General features: G+C 33.8%; 1 protein-coding gene across 2 annotated transcripts in view; it reads right to left on the reverse strand.

The window, feature by feature from the left end:
• The window catches only part of ASXL2 (ASXL transcriptional regulator 2), a 171056-nt gene that overhangs the window by 43208 nt on the left and 111008 nt on the right, over positions 1-16840 (reverse strand). The gene's annotated exons all lie outside the window — the stretch shown is intronic.

Genomic DNA, 16840 nt, shown 5'->3' on the forward strand with positions numbered 1-16840 from the left:
ATGAAAGCTTGCACTTACAACAATTCCAGAATAGTGGTAGGTAAAATAGCTTAATATACTTTTGAATTATTCCTGATATAGGGTTCTAAAAGAAAGTAGAACTGAGAAGTCTTGGGGATAGGCTGAAGAACCAAGAAAGTATCTTGTAAAATGATAAGTAGATAGTGCTAACACATTTTCTAATTTTGGATGTTCTTTCTATTGAATGAGTTTCTTGAAAGTACCTTATTCCTATATTTTCTTTTCTCTATTTCTATGAAAAAATATTCAACAGGAATGAAAATAATAAGAAAAGAAGACAAAAGGGGATGGTAATGGGAAGAAGTACAGAGGGAAAAAAGTAGGGCATAGGAAGGGCACAGGGTTAGGTATAAAAACTTATCTTTCTCTCTCCCTGATTTTATTTTGGCTATGATTCATTTAAAAACTGAAAATTAGGAAAATTCTCCAGTGAAGTTAAGGCTCAGGTGGGAGTGGTGAAGAACTCAATTGATACAATGGGCAAATTATTCTTGTCTGCAATTCAATGCATAGGGTTAGATGTTTACATTATTGTACATTCTTTACTTCCTGGGACCATCTGTTTCTCCAGCCACTCCATCCTTCTAACCAAACCCTGAGAGACCATGCCTCCCAGGAACTAAATCACTAAGCTCTGTACTACTCAGAATCATATAGCCCCAGCCTTCCCCAGATATTTTCTGTCCCATTGTTCTTGCTCCTGGTTGTATCCTACAAAGATGTCCACCTGAGTACATGCCCAAGAATAAACAAGCCATTTAACTGACTCTGCATTTCCTGAAATCATGTTTTCATCTTTATCCCAGCCATTTTTCACCTTGCTGCCCCTGACTCACTTATCCTTCCCTCTTTCCCAGTATGATCTCTACCTCTTGCTCCAAAACAAGACTGGCAATCAATTAGGTACAAGCATTGTCTCAGGAAAGGTCTGTTAATGGACTGCACTGATCAGATTGTTCTATTCACCATATTTGTAACTTCTCAGACTGTAATTTCCTTCCTATGTCACAACTCTATTTGTGTGTGTGTGCATGCGCGCGCACGTGCACACCTGACACAAATAAGTACTCAATAAATGCTTTTCATTTATTCATTCAATGAAAAAATATACAAAAATTATTGTTTATGTTAGTTTTAATTTTACTAGTATTTGTAGTGACAAGAGAAAGAGGTTAGTCAACTCTTCCAGGTGAAGGACTGCACTTTCATTTCACAGTACTTAAATTTTCTATTTCTTGCAGGACTCTCAATACAATGATCTCTATATAGAGGAACCTAAAGCATATTTTGCTAAATTAAGTAACCAAAGGAAAAGAAAACTTCCTTTGGACATCTAGCCATGCTTTGCAACATCCAAAAGAATAAAATCATTTCATTGTATCACTGCCATGGGTACATGCTCAGCCAAAGTACATCTTAGCACTTCTATAATATAGCAGGGGTCCACATCTAGCGGTTATCAAGTAGGTGCCTTCTTTTTTCTTTGGGTTGTCAACATGAACCACAGCTCAGTAGAATTTTGAGGAAATTCCTTATTGGGGAAAAAGTGATTTCCCTCATTTTCCAGATAAAATAAAGAAATTCATTCAATAGAACACTCCATATAACTAAAACAATTGCTATTAATTAAGATACTTTGTCTAAAAAAGGAAATTATATCATCCAACAAACATATTCAGGGAAGTTTACCAGTAATTTAATATGATAACTAAAATGATGATGATAAGAATATGATTTCTCCATTCTGCAATAACTTTTAAAACACCCAATTCTTTTTGCAAATTAAAAAAGGATATTCTCTAGATATCTCCAAACTTGCCAAATTCAAAAAAGGATTCATTACTTCTATCCTAAACCTACCCCTCTTCCAAAATTCCCATTTTTGTCAATGTCACCATCATCCTTCAAGCCATGCAGGATCACAATCTGAGATGTATCTTTAATTTTTCACATCCCCCCAAATATCTAGTCAGTTGCTAGATCTTTTCAATTCTATTTCCTCTACATTTTCTACATTTTCCACATTTCCTTCTCTACACTCGCCCAGTCACTAATCCATTTGGGGTATCATCTCTCAACTCAACTATTTTGTAGAAGTCTCCTAACTTGCTGACCAGTCTCCAGTCTCATTTTTCAAAAATACACATTGCATACAGCTGCCAAACTGATATTTCTGAAGCACGGGTCAAGCATTCACTAGCTCAAAAAATTTCACTGACTCCCTATTACCTCTATAACAAAACACACACACACACTTATGCATAGCATTTAAAGTACTTCACAATCTGGCTCCATATCCACTCTCTACAAAAATATTCTATACCTCTCTTTTAAATGTATCATAATACTGCAATCTATTTGGTATATTTCATGTGCCACCACCCTATATGAATTCATTAGCAAGACTTGCAGGGAATATTACTTAGGGATATCCTTACAGGTCTATCTGCTTCCACTTTCTTTGCCCAGTTTCCCATAATCACTTACAACTCCTGTTAAGATTCATTTTTCTGGGGTCAGCTGGGTAGCTCAGTGGATTGAGAGCCAGGCCTAGAGATGGGAGGTCCTAAGTTCAAATCTGAGCTCAGACACTTCCCAGCTGTGTGACCCTGGGCAAGTCACTTGACCCCCATTGCCTAGCCCTTGACTCCAAGATGGAAGGTAAGGGTTTAAAAAAAAAAAGACTCATTTTATAAACCAACAGCTATTTAGTATTCTTCAATGGCTTCCTACTAAGGAAAATTCAAATTTGTTAGCCTTCCAAGCTCTCCACATCTTAATGCTATTTTACCTCTTCAGTATTATCATATGTTCTTCCTAAGCACCTCTGATATCCTGTTACATGAAAACTGAACCAATAAATCCAGATTAATCTCCATACTCACTGATTTCTAGGACTTTGCTTATGATATACCACATGGCTGTAATCCCATCTTCTCTCACTAGAGCCTATTAAATTCTAATCTACAAAAGCTCAACTAAAATGCTCCCTTCTCTAGGAAGTCTTCCTTAAGTCCTCCTGGTTACTGAAATCTTTTCATGAACTAGAATTAACCTAGCTTTTTAATTGCTCCTACCAACCTTATATACCATCATTTTGTGCTTTGCATTATTTGCAGCGAAATTTCCCACCATAATATAAATTTACTCTGAATTTGTTCTTTATTGCATTTGATAGTTTAGGCTGAGTCTCATTTAATTTAGAATAAAAATTATGCTGAAAAGGAGACAAAATAAGAGTAATAAGGCCCAGAGACAATGATTATTATATAGTCAAATTCATGCCAAATTAGCACATAATTTCCTTTGGGTATTTGAAGGTGCTGCAATGGAAAATGAAAATGCCTTAATTGGAATAGCTAAAAAAACAAGAATGAGTATATGCTCACAAATGTTATGTGAATAGGAATTTGAAATATGACACTCTTCCCTTAAAGTGGACAAAAAAGAAGGAAGACAAGTTTAAAGCTTTCATTTAGAGTAAATGGACCTTAGTTCAAATTCCAGCTAGGTCACTCACTACTTGTGTAATGCTGAACAAGTCACTTCACCTCTTTGCCTGTTTCCTCATCTGTTAAATAAGAAGAATTGCATAATTTCTAAAGTGCCTTCTAGTTCTAAAATTCAGTTTATTTTAGAGTGGAAGAATGATTACCCTATCATGGTTTATGACTACTCTAATACAGAATAACTAAGATAAATTAAATAGTTTCTCTTAAGCAAAAGAAAAGTTTACAAGCAATAAATAAAATGGGTCCTTTGCACAAGTAATGAAAACTGATTGCATTATTGCCATTAGATGACCATACTCCCAGAATGACATCAGGTACTTCTTGGTACTAGGATATACATCTATGGATATAGGCTACAAAAATATAACTGTCGATAAATAAGTGTTTATTTCAAGGATATTGTTTTCTCCCCATAAATGCTAAACTGCATCATCAGAAGTTTTAAAAAATTATAGCTAACCTCATTTACATATATATTTATGTAAATATTAAAATTTTTGCTTATTACATTTTATTGCTAGAGTAATTCCTTGTCACTTTGCCTTATCTGTACTAAAATATACACTAATATACAGATACATATACTCAAAATGTCTATAAAAATATACAAACTATGCACTAATATACAAAATATGCTTCCAAGGAAGCGTAATAGTAATGCCTTTTGACAAAAAATAATTAATATTGAAAAGTCACTTAAGCTCTGAATCTCTTAAAAAAAATCTCTAAGAATTTAAACAACAGAATGGCTATTATACATGCAATGTTGGGGAAAGTTGTCATACTGAGTAAGCCTGCCTGATGTGTCCTACTAAAGTTGTCTCCTTTTCTCCAGCTGAGGACTCACATAAGAGAAAGGAAGGGAGAAGGATGAGGAATAGGGTTAGAGGGGCAGAAATAAATGCTGGAGAGTAGGGGTAGGGATTAGGGGGTGGTGGTGGGGAGAGAGATATCATCCTTTATCTTTATCAGTATCTTTTGACTTTTAAGCAGCATGAAAAAAAATCTATTATTTCAGCAGCAGGACATATACTGAACTGTCAGCTTCAACCTACTACATTATTTATTACTTTTGAACAGTATTATATCTCATTTTATTGGGCACATTATTTATTTCATGAGGAAACATCACCATCTTGAGAACCTCTGGGTTACTGCTGCTTAAGACCATTGAGACCTGCTTAAAATCAGGTTTCTGAATAACTATAGACATAAAAGGGAAAAGCCTCCAATGAAAACTACATGAAATCAATGTTTTTTTTTTAATTTACATTTAAAGTTTATTGACATTTCTTCCCTATATCACCTTAAAATTTATAAATATAGGCCTTCTCTTCCCCTATCCAGCTAGCCACCCTTCATAACAAAGATAAAAAGGGCAGAAATATAGCTCAGCCAAACTAATCAGACTTTATATTTGATCCTGGAGGTAAGAGGGAGTCAATACAGTTTACTGAGTAAGGGGAGATGATATGGCTAAACATACTTAATTCCCCCCACCCCACATTCTATGTAAAAATAATTTCTTAAACATTCACTTTTTCTAAAGTCTTAAGTTCAAAATGCTCTTCCTTCTTCTGACACTCTCTCTCTTCTAGCCCTCTCTACTCCCTGAGTTGGTAAACAATCAGCAACAAATTTTATAGTAAAGCATTTTTCCATATAGCAAATGTTTTGAGAGAGAGAGAGATAAGATTATTATAATAGATGACACAAAGGTAGAAATGACAAGATTTGACAAAAGTTGGTATATGAGTAAGGGGTTGACACTGAGATTGCAAGCCTGGGTGACTAGGAGGATGGTGGTTTCCTCAAAGAGTGACTGGGAACAATTTAGCCCCAGATACTTCTTAGCTGGCTGATCCTGGGCAAGTTACTTAATCACCTTTGCTTAGCCCTTACCTCTGTTCTGCCTTGACACCAATACAAAATATTAATTCTAAAACGGAAAGTAAGGGTTAAAAAAAGATAATTGGGAAGCTGGGAAGAAAGGAAGATGGGGACTGGGGGGGGGGGGAGATGAAGAGTTCAGTTTCAGTTCAATTTTCTGAGCTGAGATGCTAACAGAATATCTAATCTGAGATGTCCATGTGGCATCGGGATTCGGGAGAGAGATTAGGGCTGGATATATAGATCTGGGAATTATCAAAATAGAGATGATAATTGAATCCATGGGAGCTGATGTGATCACCAAATGAGAGCTTATAAAACAAGAAGAAAATGGGAAAGGCAATTTTTGATGTTTGGGTGATGGGCAATGAGGGAGCTGAATTAGTCCAAATCTATAAAGTCTCTTATCTATCAGTTTCAAAGAAGTTTCTTGCCTTGAATCCATACAGATTCAGTAATACTCTAGCTTCCATGGTATGAATGCTCAGTCTGGACTCAGGTAAAAAAAGAGTTTAAATCTGATTTCAGATACTTATTAGCTGTGTGACTGGGCAAGTGACTTAAACCTCTTTCCCTCAGTTTCCTTATCTGTAAAATGGGGATAGAAATTAGCACCTACCTTCTAGGGTTATTGTGATAATAATTATAAAGTATTGAGCATAATGGCTGGAATATAATAAGCATTTAATAAATGTTAGCTATTATTATAGGATTCTTGCTTAATATTTGAAGTAGAGTTGTGATGGAAATATCAAAATACAAAACCTATTTTACTCCTTCAAAAAATAACCAAACAATGATGAGGACAAATATCCTATTATTATATACAGCACCCTTTTACAGACCCTAAAAAATTAAATTTTTAAAAGAAGGCAAAGCTGAATAATGCCTGCAGTGATGGAAGTATGTGTGTAGGAGGGAGTAAATGGTACTTTTATAGTTTCCAGACTCAACTTTTTTCTGTAGTCGACATGATGTTCCCATATTGAATAGCTTCTGAGGTCTCCACATTTAAAAAAAAATAATGATAACAGAATAATGAAGACAACAATAAAAGAAACCATCTAATATAAGACAAAAAGAAAAAAAAAACATTGTGCCTAAGCACCTTGTAAAAAAGGCTATATTTTTCTATAAGTTTTCCTTAGTTTTTTATAATTGTAATATGTTCCATCTACCAGCAGGGACCTATTACATTCTTGAACAAAAACATTTTTATTCTAAGTAGAGACAGCTGATATCCAAGTTCTATACCTTCACAACTTAATATCCCTCAAAACCAATATATTAAATTTAGTTATTTATAATAATTACATGACAACCTGGAAATATACACCCATCCTGCTCAGTACTACATAAAGCTTTTAGTTTCTAAAGAGTTCTTCCTCTCAAGTGTCTATAGAGAAGGTGGAATAGTATTAGCATCTTGATTTTTAAAAATCCTAATCTTGTGTCTTAGAATCAATATTATGTATTGGTTCTAAAGCAGAAAAGTGGTAAGGGTCAGACAATGAGAGTTAAGTGATTTGCCCAAAGTCAGACAGCTATAAAGTGTCTGAGGGCAAATTTGAACCTAGGATTGGTTTTCTATCCACTGAACCACCTAGCTGCCGTCTCATCTCAATTTTAGATGTAAGGAAAAATGAAGTATAGTAAGGATAAATGATGTGCCCATGGTCACAAGGCTATTAAGTGGCAGACCCAGAATTCAAACAAAAATTCACTACCCCCTTAAGGTTCAGGAGTAATAAGTCAGTCAAGTCCAAAAATAAGTTCCACTCCATCAACCTCCACCCCCTTGAGTCAACAATTTCCACCTCTTCTGTAAAATATTTCATCATTTAGAGGAAATGACCTTTTTGTGTTATATCTGTAACTAAAAGGTATCATCATACCTTTTAGTTAGTTAAAAAAAATAGAGGGTAGAAAAATAAGCAGAATATTACACAAATAAGAAAATAATCCCTAATAAGAATTACTTTTCATGTTTTATAAACAATGTAAATAAAATTTAAATAAAAAGGATATAGTCAAAAATAATCACTATAAAGAATGATGAACTAATAGATATGTCAGAAAAGAATGAGTACCTTCTCCAAATTATCTTCTTTACCAGCATGCCATGGTAATGAAAATATTTTCCATCAGTTCCACTAACAAAGTAGTATGTGTCCAAAAGCAAATATCTAAAACTGGAAAGGAACTCAAAGGCCAATTAGGCTAACCCTTCATTATACAGATAAAGAAACTAAAGCTAGGAAGTTAAGTGATTTACCCAAGATTTGAGAAAAGTATTATCAGTCTGACTATGAAACAAGGTCCTTGTTTAAATGAAATTTAATTACTATGAAATACATTAAGTCATTTGTCCCTGATAATCATGGATCACTCTATCAACTGAGATGTTAAAAATGTTTAAATAATCCTATCTTAGAAAAAGAAATTAAACAAGTCATAGATCAATTCCATAAGAAAAAATCTCCAGGATGGTATGGATTCAAAAGTGAATTCTACCAAACATTTAAAAAACAATTCCAATGCAATAATAAAAAGATATGGGAGTCCTACCAATTCCTCTCACAATACAAATATGCTGATATAAAAACCAGGAAGAGCAAAAACAGAGATAGAAAACAAAAGACCAATTTTCCTAATGAATAAAGATGTAAAATTTTTAAATAAAACAATTGCAAGGAGATCCAGCAATAACTCACCAAGACTATACAGTTTGACCAGGGTGGGGAATTCATATCAGGAATGCAGGATTGGTTCAGGATTAGGCAAACTATCAGAATAATTACCACATGAATACCTGTTCCTATTAATGACATTAGAAAACACAGGCAATAAATGGGTCTTTCCTTAAAATGATTAGTATCTATCTAAAACTATCAGTAAAATGACCTCCAGGAAGTGATGCAGAGTGAAAGGAGCAGAACCAGGAGAACAATGTATACAGAGAAGGACACACTGTGGTACAAGCAGCAATGCAATCAATAATTCAGAATAATTCTGAGGGACTCATGAGAAAGAACACTATCTACTTTCAGAGGAAGAACTGTGGGAATAGAAACACAGAAGAAAAACAACTGCTTGATCACATGGGTTGATAGGGATATGATTGGGGATGTAGACTCTAAACGATCACCCTACTGCAATTATTAAAAATATGGAAATAGGTCTTGATCACTAACACAATTAAAACCCAGTGGAACTGCTTGTTGGCTATGGGAGTGGTAGGGTGGAAGGAGGGAAGGGAAAGAACATGAATCCTGTAACCATGGAAAAACATTCTAAATTACTTAATTAATTAAATGGATTTTTCAGGTCACAAAAATGAATAAATATAAATAAATAAAAATAAAACTATAAGTAAGCATTATCTGTAATGGGAATAAGCCTTTCCAATAAAATCAGGGGCAAAGCAATTATCACCAATATTTTTCAATATTGTTCTAGAAATGCTCCCTATAGCAATAAGACAAGAAAAAGGAATTAGAATAGGAAATGAGGGAATTATCCCTATCATTCTTTGCAGATGATATGATGGAATACTTAAAGAATCCTAGAGAATCAACTGAAAAAACTAGATGGAATAATTAATAACTTTAGCAAAGTTGCAAGATGTAAAATAAACTCATATAAATCATCACTACTTCTGTTACCTACAAAAAACATGGCAAGAAAACAGAAAAATACCATTTAAAATAACTACAAACAATATGAAATGCGAATCTGCATGACAAAACAAGAAACTGTATTTTGACACAAATAGATTGATGCACATGGAGAAATATTAATTGCTCACCATTACACCAAGCATAAGGCCATAAAAATTATAATTCTACTCAAATTACTTTAAGTGCCAATACCAATCAGATTATGAAAAAAAAATTTAGACAGCTAAAAAAATAGTAACAAAATTTATCTGGAAAAAAAGGTCAAGAATAACAAGGGACTCAATGAAAAATGTGTGAAAGAAGTTGGCTTAGCAGAACTAGAGTTCAAATTATTACAAAGCAGTAATCATTAAAACAATCTGGTACTGACTAAGAAATAGAATGGTGTAACAGTGTATTAGATTAGGGGCACAAGATACAACAGCAAATGTCCACAGTAATCCAGTGTTTGACAAACCCAGAGATCCAAGGTTTGGGGACAAAGAAACCATTATCTGAAAAAAATTGTGAAAAAAAAACCAGAAAGCAGTTTGGCAGAAACTGGGGAAAAGACCAACATCTCACATAGTATCCTGAGATAAAGTTAAATTTTAGTCATAAAGGGTGATATCATAAGCAAATAAAGGAGCATGGAATATTTTACCTGTCAGATTTATGAATAAGGAAAAAATTTATAGCCAAACAAGAGGTAAAGAGGAATACAGGATACAAAATGGATAATTTTGATTATATCAAATTAAAAGGTTGTGGTTTGTTTTTTGTTTTTTTGGCAAAAGAAACAAAACCAATGCAGTCAAGATTAGAATAAAAAGCAGGAAAATGAAGAAAAAAAATGTTTACAAGTTTCTCTAATAGCCTAATTGCTCTCATATATAGAAAGAGAACTAACTTCACAATTTTGTAAGAAAATGAATAATTCACCAAAGTGATATAAACAGGTAGTTTTCAGAAGATAACAAAGATATCCATAGCCATATGAAAGAAAAGTTCTAAATAACTATAAAAGGTAAAAATGTGTAGAAAAATATTCATAGCAGCTCTTTTGTGGTGAAAAAAAAAAAGGAAATTGAGGAGATACTCATCAACTGGGGAATGGCTGAACAAGTTGTAATACTTATGGAATACTATTGTTCTATAAAAAATGACCATAGAATGTTCTCCAAAAATCTGGGAAGACTTAAGTGAACTGACACAAAATGAAGTGAGCAGAACCAGGAGAACAGTATACACAGTAACAGCAATATTGTATGATGATCAACTATGAATAACTTAGATGTTGACAGCAATACAATGATAGGAATAGGACTTAAACCTGGGGTAATATATTTAAAAATGCAAATTAAAAAAATTAAGAGAAGGAAGCACTGGGAGGTTCTGGTTGAGCTTAATAAGTCAATAATCATGCCTCATACAATGGGGAAAATTTTAACAAAAGGTAATGTACTCCAGAGAGCAGGAAATAAAGACTCTCACTGTACTCTATGCCACTCAGACCTCTGTAATAAGATATTTAACTCTAGTTACCATATTTTTGAAATAGGATATTAAAAAAGTAGAATTCATGCTGAGTATGAGAAATCACAGTGTTAACTGATCTAGAAAATAAGTCATTTAAGGGCAGCTAAAGAATGGGAATCTTAGGTAAGATATCAATTGGTAAACTTCATCTTTAGATATTTGAAAGACTGTCATACATGTGTCCTGTGTTGCACCAGAGAAGAGAACCAAGGTTATTTCAATTAAATTCAATTTAACAAATTTCTTTGTTTTCACAATGGCAAATCCTTCTAGGAACTAAAGTAAGATAAACATAGTAGATGATAGTAGAAAGAGTAATGGTTTTGAACTTAAGACAGGTTCAAATTCTCTTTCCACTTTTTATTCCTCCATTGTAAAAGGTATGGTTCAAGAGGAGCTAGATGATGATGTTCCCTTCTTTCAGGTACATGCTTAGCTATAATGAAACCAAAATAATTTTGCCTGCCCTTGAGGTGGTTTTGTGAAGAGAAAAATAAACACAGAGAACAAGTTCCTATAAGATTCTTTTTTGACGTGTTTGTTCTGTGCAAGTCTAGCTACAAGTAAGCATTCAATCACCCACCAAATATTTTTTAAGTAGCTGTTGTACATGCCTGGCATTATATATTAATAGCTAACAGTAAGGGTAAGCAAGGCAGGACAAGGCATGAGCCTTTCCAGGATAAAGGATACTTCTTTTAATATATAGCTTTTTTTTTTAAGGTAAGAAAAATATATTCTTTATACTAAGAAGACATTGTGAAATTAAGTTGCAAGAACTGCAGAGAAGGTTCAGAGATTTCAGATTAATATAAACACTGAAGGAAAACAGTATTCATCAATAACTCTTGTCTGTTGCAGTTTAGCAAATTGTGACTTGCAAATTCCTACCATTGCAATCAAGGCAAATAAAATTTCCAGGAAAAATTCCAATGTGAAGGATAACTTCCATGAGATAATAAGAGAAAGATGGCTCCCCCTCCAGGTGTCTTGAGCTTATTAATAAATGATAGGGTAGTGGCTTTTGTGTCTAGCTGAAGGACTGGGAACAGAAGGCAAAATATAGCAGTGAACAGCTGGCTTACAGCTAAAGGACCTGAAGCAAATGAGACTAGTGTAAGATGCTAGGATAATGACCAGGAAAGGTAGCCAAGAACTGGAGAATAGAATCCTTTGATAAGGAGGAGCAGAATCAAAGGTCACGAGAAAATGCAACCTGTTAAAAAGTTTTTTCTCTTTCAAGAAGTCTCTATTATCTACCCTGCAAAAGTTAAAAGTCACAGACCTCTAAAATATCATGGCAAAAGGCATCTGATTTGCAATACTCGGTCTGACCTTGGCTTGTATTAAGTACATGGATCAAATTTTTAGAAATGGGCTTAACTTTTACACAATAAAAACTCGCCCAAATTCTCTTTAAGCTATATCTGGCATATGGCATTTATAATCTTTAACAAAACTTTTAACGTCCAATTTGACTGAATTAGTTGGAGATTTCCCTCTACAGAACACTGCCCAATACAAATTAGGCAAAATAAATATTTCTGAAAACCATCACAACATCTTTTATAGGAAAATAATTTGGTTGAGATTTAGGACAGAACATGTATACCAGTGAATGCAAAGAATACTTTTTAATAATGGAGCAATAGCTTAGTCATTTTTATCTAAACAAGTTTTTATTCCTATTAATCTCCTTTAACTTCAAGTAACAGGCACAATAGTCAAAAAGGTAAATAACTTTTTAATATTCAGATTGAATTAAAACATTTGTAGTTAGAATGATTTTAAGAATTTGCCCACAAATCTCTGTAGAAGCTAGGAAAAAACTGTCGTGTTCCAGAAGCCCAAGAGAAGACATGATTTGCTTTTTTTTTTTTTTCAATCAGGAAAAATCAATCTTTCCATCCTTCAACTGAAAAAGAAAAACAGAATCCCTGTTGCAAACATGCAGGCCATCAAGAATTTCTGCACTGACCATTAAAAAAAAAAGTCTCATTCTACACTGGAGACTTCACCTTTCTATAAGTTAGGTGGGTAGAACCATTAATCCTCTAGAATTGTGGCCAAATATTATACTGATCAGAGTTCCTATGTTTCTTCAGGGTTATTTGCCTTTATAATGTTATTGTTCCAGTATAAACTGTTTTCTTGATTTTGCTTATTTCATTCTGCATCAATACACAGAAGTCTTTCCAAATTTCTCTGAAACTATCACTTTCATTGTTTCTTATAGCACAGTAGTTTTTTTTTTTACAACATTTATATACAGAAACTTGTTTAGTCATTGCCCAATACATGGGCAATTTCTCAGTTTCAGATTCTTTACCACCATGCTAATATATTATTAATGAAGTTATGAATTATCCAACCATTTTGGAAAACAGTTGGAATTACGTGAGAAGCTGTTAATGTTGTTTATACCATTTGACCCCATGGTTTCTACTACAGGGAACAAAATACAGGAAGTAGTTAAAAACAGATCCCATCATGGATACATTATTTTTTTAAACCCTTACGTTCCATCTTAGAATCAATACTGTGTATTGGTTCCAAGGCAGAAGAGTGGTAAGGGCTAGGCAATGGGGGTCAAGTGACTTGCATAGGGTCACACAACTAGGAAGTATCTGAGGTCACATTTGAATCCAGGACCTCCCATCTCTGGGTCTGACTCTCACTCCACTGAGCTACCCAACTGCCCCCTGGATACACTTTTTAAAACAAGAAAATACTAGAAAGAAACAAAGTATCTTCCTAACAACTGAAGAAATGGTTAAACAAACTTATCCAAATAAATATATGTATTAAAGCATCCAAATAAATTTGTGTTATTAAGAACAACAGGAATGCAGGAGAAAATGGGGAAACTTATGAAGTGATACAGAACAAAGCATATAAAACAAGGAAAACAATATAAACAGACTAAAATCATGTGAAGAAACAAACACTAAGGCAGTCAAACTGATTAATTATAATGACTGATCTTGGTCCCAAGGTAACATAAACATAGGTAAATATAACCTTCCTCTCTGTAGAGGGATTGAGGACTCTCAATTCTTAACTGGTGTTCAGAAGGTTGTATATACTGTCAGATGAGGTGAATGTGTCAATTGATTTTGTTTAATTACTTCTGTTACATAACCACATGAAAAGATGTTTTGTCATACTTTTGTTAAATGTAACCAATTCTTTGGATTGGGTCTAAAAAGGTGGCAGACCAACCATCCAGGGCTAAATTTAGAAGGGTGGAAAAGCCATAAATAGGAAATTTAATTCAATGATACAACAGTGATAGAAATGGTTTAAGACAGGTATAAAACAAATTGCTAATAGAATATATTTGTAAGACAGTGATTTCCATGATTAATAAACATCATGTGAAAGTACTTTTAACAGAGCTGTGTGATTCAACCTACTAAATAAATCCACTAAAAGCAAACAATGAAGATGAATTGATAGTTAACTATAAGGTAGTCCGGTATACTGTTCATTAAAAACATTATGCGTGTGTGTGCACACGCACACACACACGCTCAAGTAATGATGGAGCAAAATTCTTGGTCTTAATGTCCTGGCCGAGAGGTCTCTCTGGGAAGGAAAGACTGGCCACAGTTGAGTTTTAATTACCTATATATCAGACTTGGCTGCCACAGCAACCCATGCTGCCACTTGGAAACATTTTGAGTTTCCTTTTATGTGTTATCCTTCTCCATTAGAAGGTAAACTCTGTGAGGGAAGATTTTTATATCTATCTTTGTGCTTGTATTTGTACTTCTAGCAAATTAGGAGTGTCTGGAACATATTAAATTCTTTTTAAAAATGTTTGTTAGCTTAGTGATCTCCTTTTTTTGTTCTTTCCTTTAAATGGTTTAGATAGAGTCAGTGTCTTAATATTTCTTGCCAAATAAAGAGAAATTGTAACTATTCCTACAGGGTAGGGAGGACCAAGTTCCCTAACCCACACTCTAGTCAGGAAGCAACAGGTCTTCAGTCTGTCCACTCTCCATTCTTTCACCAGGTTAAGTAGCTAGTACCCTTTTTAGCAAAAAATGTGCTGGAGATGTCCATGAAGAGTTATCACAGCAAAGATCCTTACCCTAGGCCTGGGCTCTGGACAAGTCTGCAATTTTGTTTGTCCTCTTGCTGCTGGAACATTAGGGACTAACTGGGGATAAACTGAGTGAGCACCCTAATTATTAGAGTTTCCCAGGATTAATTCACAAAGGATTTTGTCTCACTGAGGATTCTGTCTTCCACTGTAAACTTAGTGTTATTTTTTTCAAAAGGGTTGGAAAATATAAATATTCTTGGGAAAGTTGTGTATTTTGCCACCTGGCTGGTCATATTACTATTTACATTCTTGTAAGAAAGCAAAAACACCTTTCAAATCTGTCCCCTCCTCTCCTAAAAGATACTGGTTAGACAACAGCATCAATAATAATCATAATCACACAAAGTTATTTTGACCTTAACTAATTTTTGAAAGTTAATAGGTAAAAAGAATGAAAGGACATCTTATTGGTGGAGAACGCTAGATGTGGGAACTTCCTCCACCAAAACTGATAGAAACCTATTGACAGTAAATAAGGCTCTAGTTAAAGTCCAAAGGTGCTGCCTAAAACGCAACAAAACTAAGTGATCTATTCAGTCATATACATCAGGTTTTCCTTACTCCAAACCTAGTACTTTATCTGTTACACCAAACTGTTTCTGTTCCTGTATCAACTGAGTCAGAAAGGCAAAATGAGATTCTATAGGTTTTCAGATGCAAAAAATAAATCTGACAATAAAGAGCACTGACATAAAACTCTATCAAATGCTGTGATCTTATCTGATTTTATCAAATTAATTAATAAGTCAATACAGCCCTGAAGGTGATGATTTCAAAGTATGGCATAATCTGTAAACTACCTGTATAAAAAAATTCATCATTTTGTAAGCTTGCTTATTAACGAAGTGGTCATTGAAGTGACTTCTGAAAATAAGACCAAAAAAATGTATTTCTGGTATTATTTGACAACATCCTTAATGTGGCTCATCAAAAAATGTCTGAGACAAAACAGAGGGTGCTGTTATGTAACTTATGGAGGGGTCTATGAGAGAGTGAGATTTAAGCTACACGTGTCCATGAAAATGACAAGGAATTGGGGCATTTAGCTGGATACTTCCTAGCTGTGAACCTGGACAACTGCCTAGCTCTAACTGACAATAAGGATTTTTTAAAAAGAAGGGTAGACATCATAAATTCTTGATAAAGTGCTGTCAAATGGGATATAAAAAGGCAAGAGGTCAAGGCTATGTGAATATAGCACTTATGTAACTAAAATCAAGCACAAGGAAAATGTTTTCAGAAAATAAGTCTGTCTAATGTGCTCTGCAAAGTTTTTCTGAACAATGCAGTTCTTACATATTTCCACAACAGTTGAAAACCTTTCTTATTTTCTTTTGAAGTTGTACCAGCTCCTGGGAAATGGTAATGAATATATGTAGATATTTCTTAAAGGTTAGAGAATCACAGTGATTTTTTAACACAATACCATTTTGTAAAAAAGTGTTATATTTGTAAATAACAGATGTTTAAAGTGTTAAATAACATTTTATTAGAAATGCTGGCATATCAAAAAATAATTTCAGCCACCTGAATTTTCTTCCAAATAATTTTTGATTTTTGTTCTTAAAGCTGAGCTAGAAAGAAATTTCCAAGGATATTGACAGTTAAAAGAACATTGTACTCAAGCAATGTGACTAATAAGCCAAAAAAGCATATTCTGATCACAAAAGAAAAAATAATTTTCTCAAAGATGTCATAGATGGGGAAATGAAATTGTACAGGTAAATTCAATGAATTTTTAATTCTTGTTCTTCACTCAAAAACTATTATGTCTAAGTCAGATCTGAGCTCAAGTCTTTCTGACTTCAGGCCCAGAGACTGATCTACTATAAACGTGGATGCATTTCATTTCTAATAGAATGTAACAGTTCAAGTTTTCTAATTCTAAAAAGAAATCTAAATCATTGTAATTCTTATTGAGAGAAAATTTCTTTGTAACTAATTAAAATTTAACAAATCACATATTTCTGAGAGCAGACTCAGAATTCAAAATGCATTGAGTTTTCCTGATCAATGTCCCATAGCAAATAGTTTCCCTGTTTCTTTCATGATGGTATGAATTTTTTATTGTTGCCTTCCCTGATTTTGTTTAAGACCTCCACTTTCAC

Source organism: Monodelphis domestica, chromosome 1 (genome assembly GCF_027887165.1).
Source record: "Monodelphis domestica isolate mMonDom1 chromosome 1, mMonDom1.pri, whole genome shotgun sequence".
Classification (NCBI taxonomy): Eukaryota; Metazoa; Chordata; class Mammalia; order Didelphimorphia; family Didelphidae; genus Monodelphis; species Monodelphis domestica.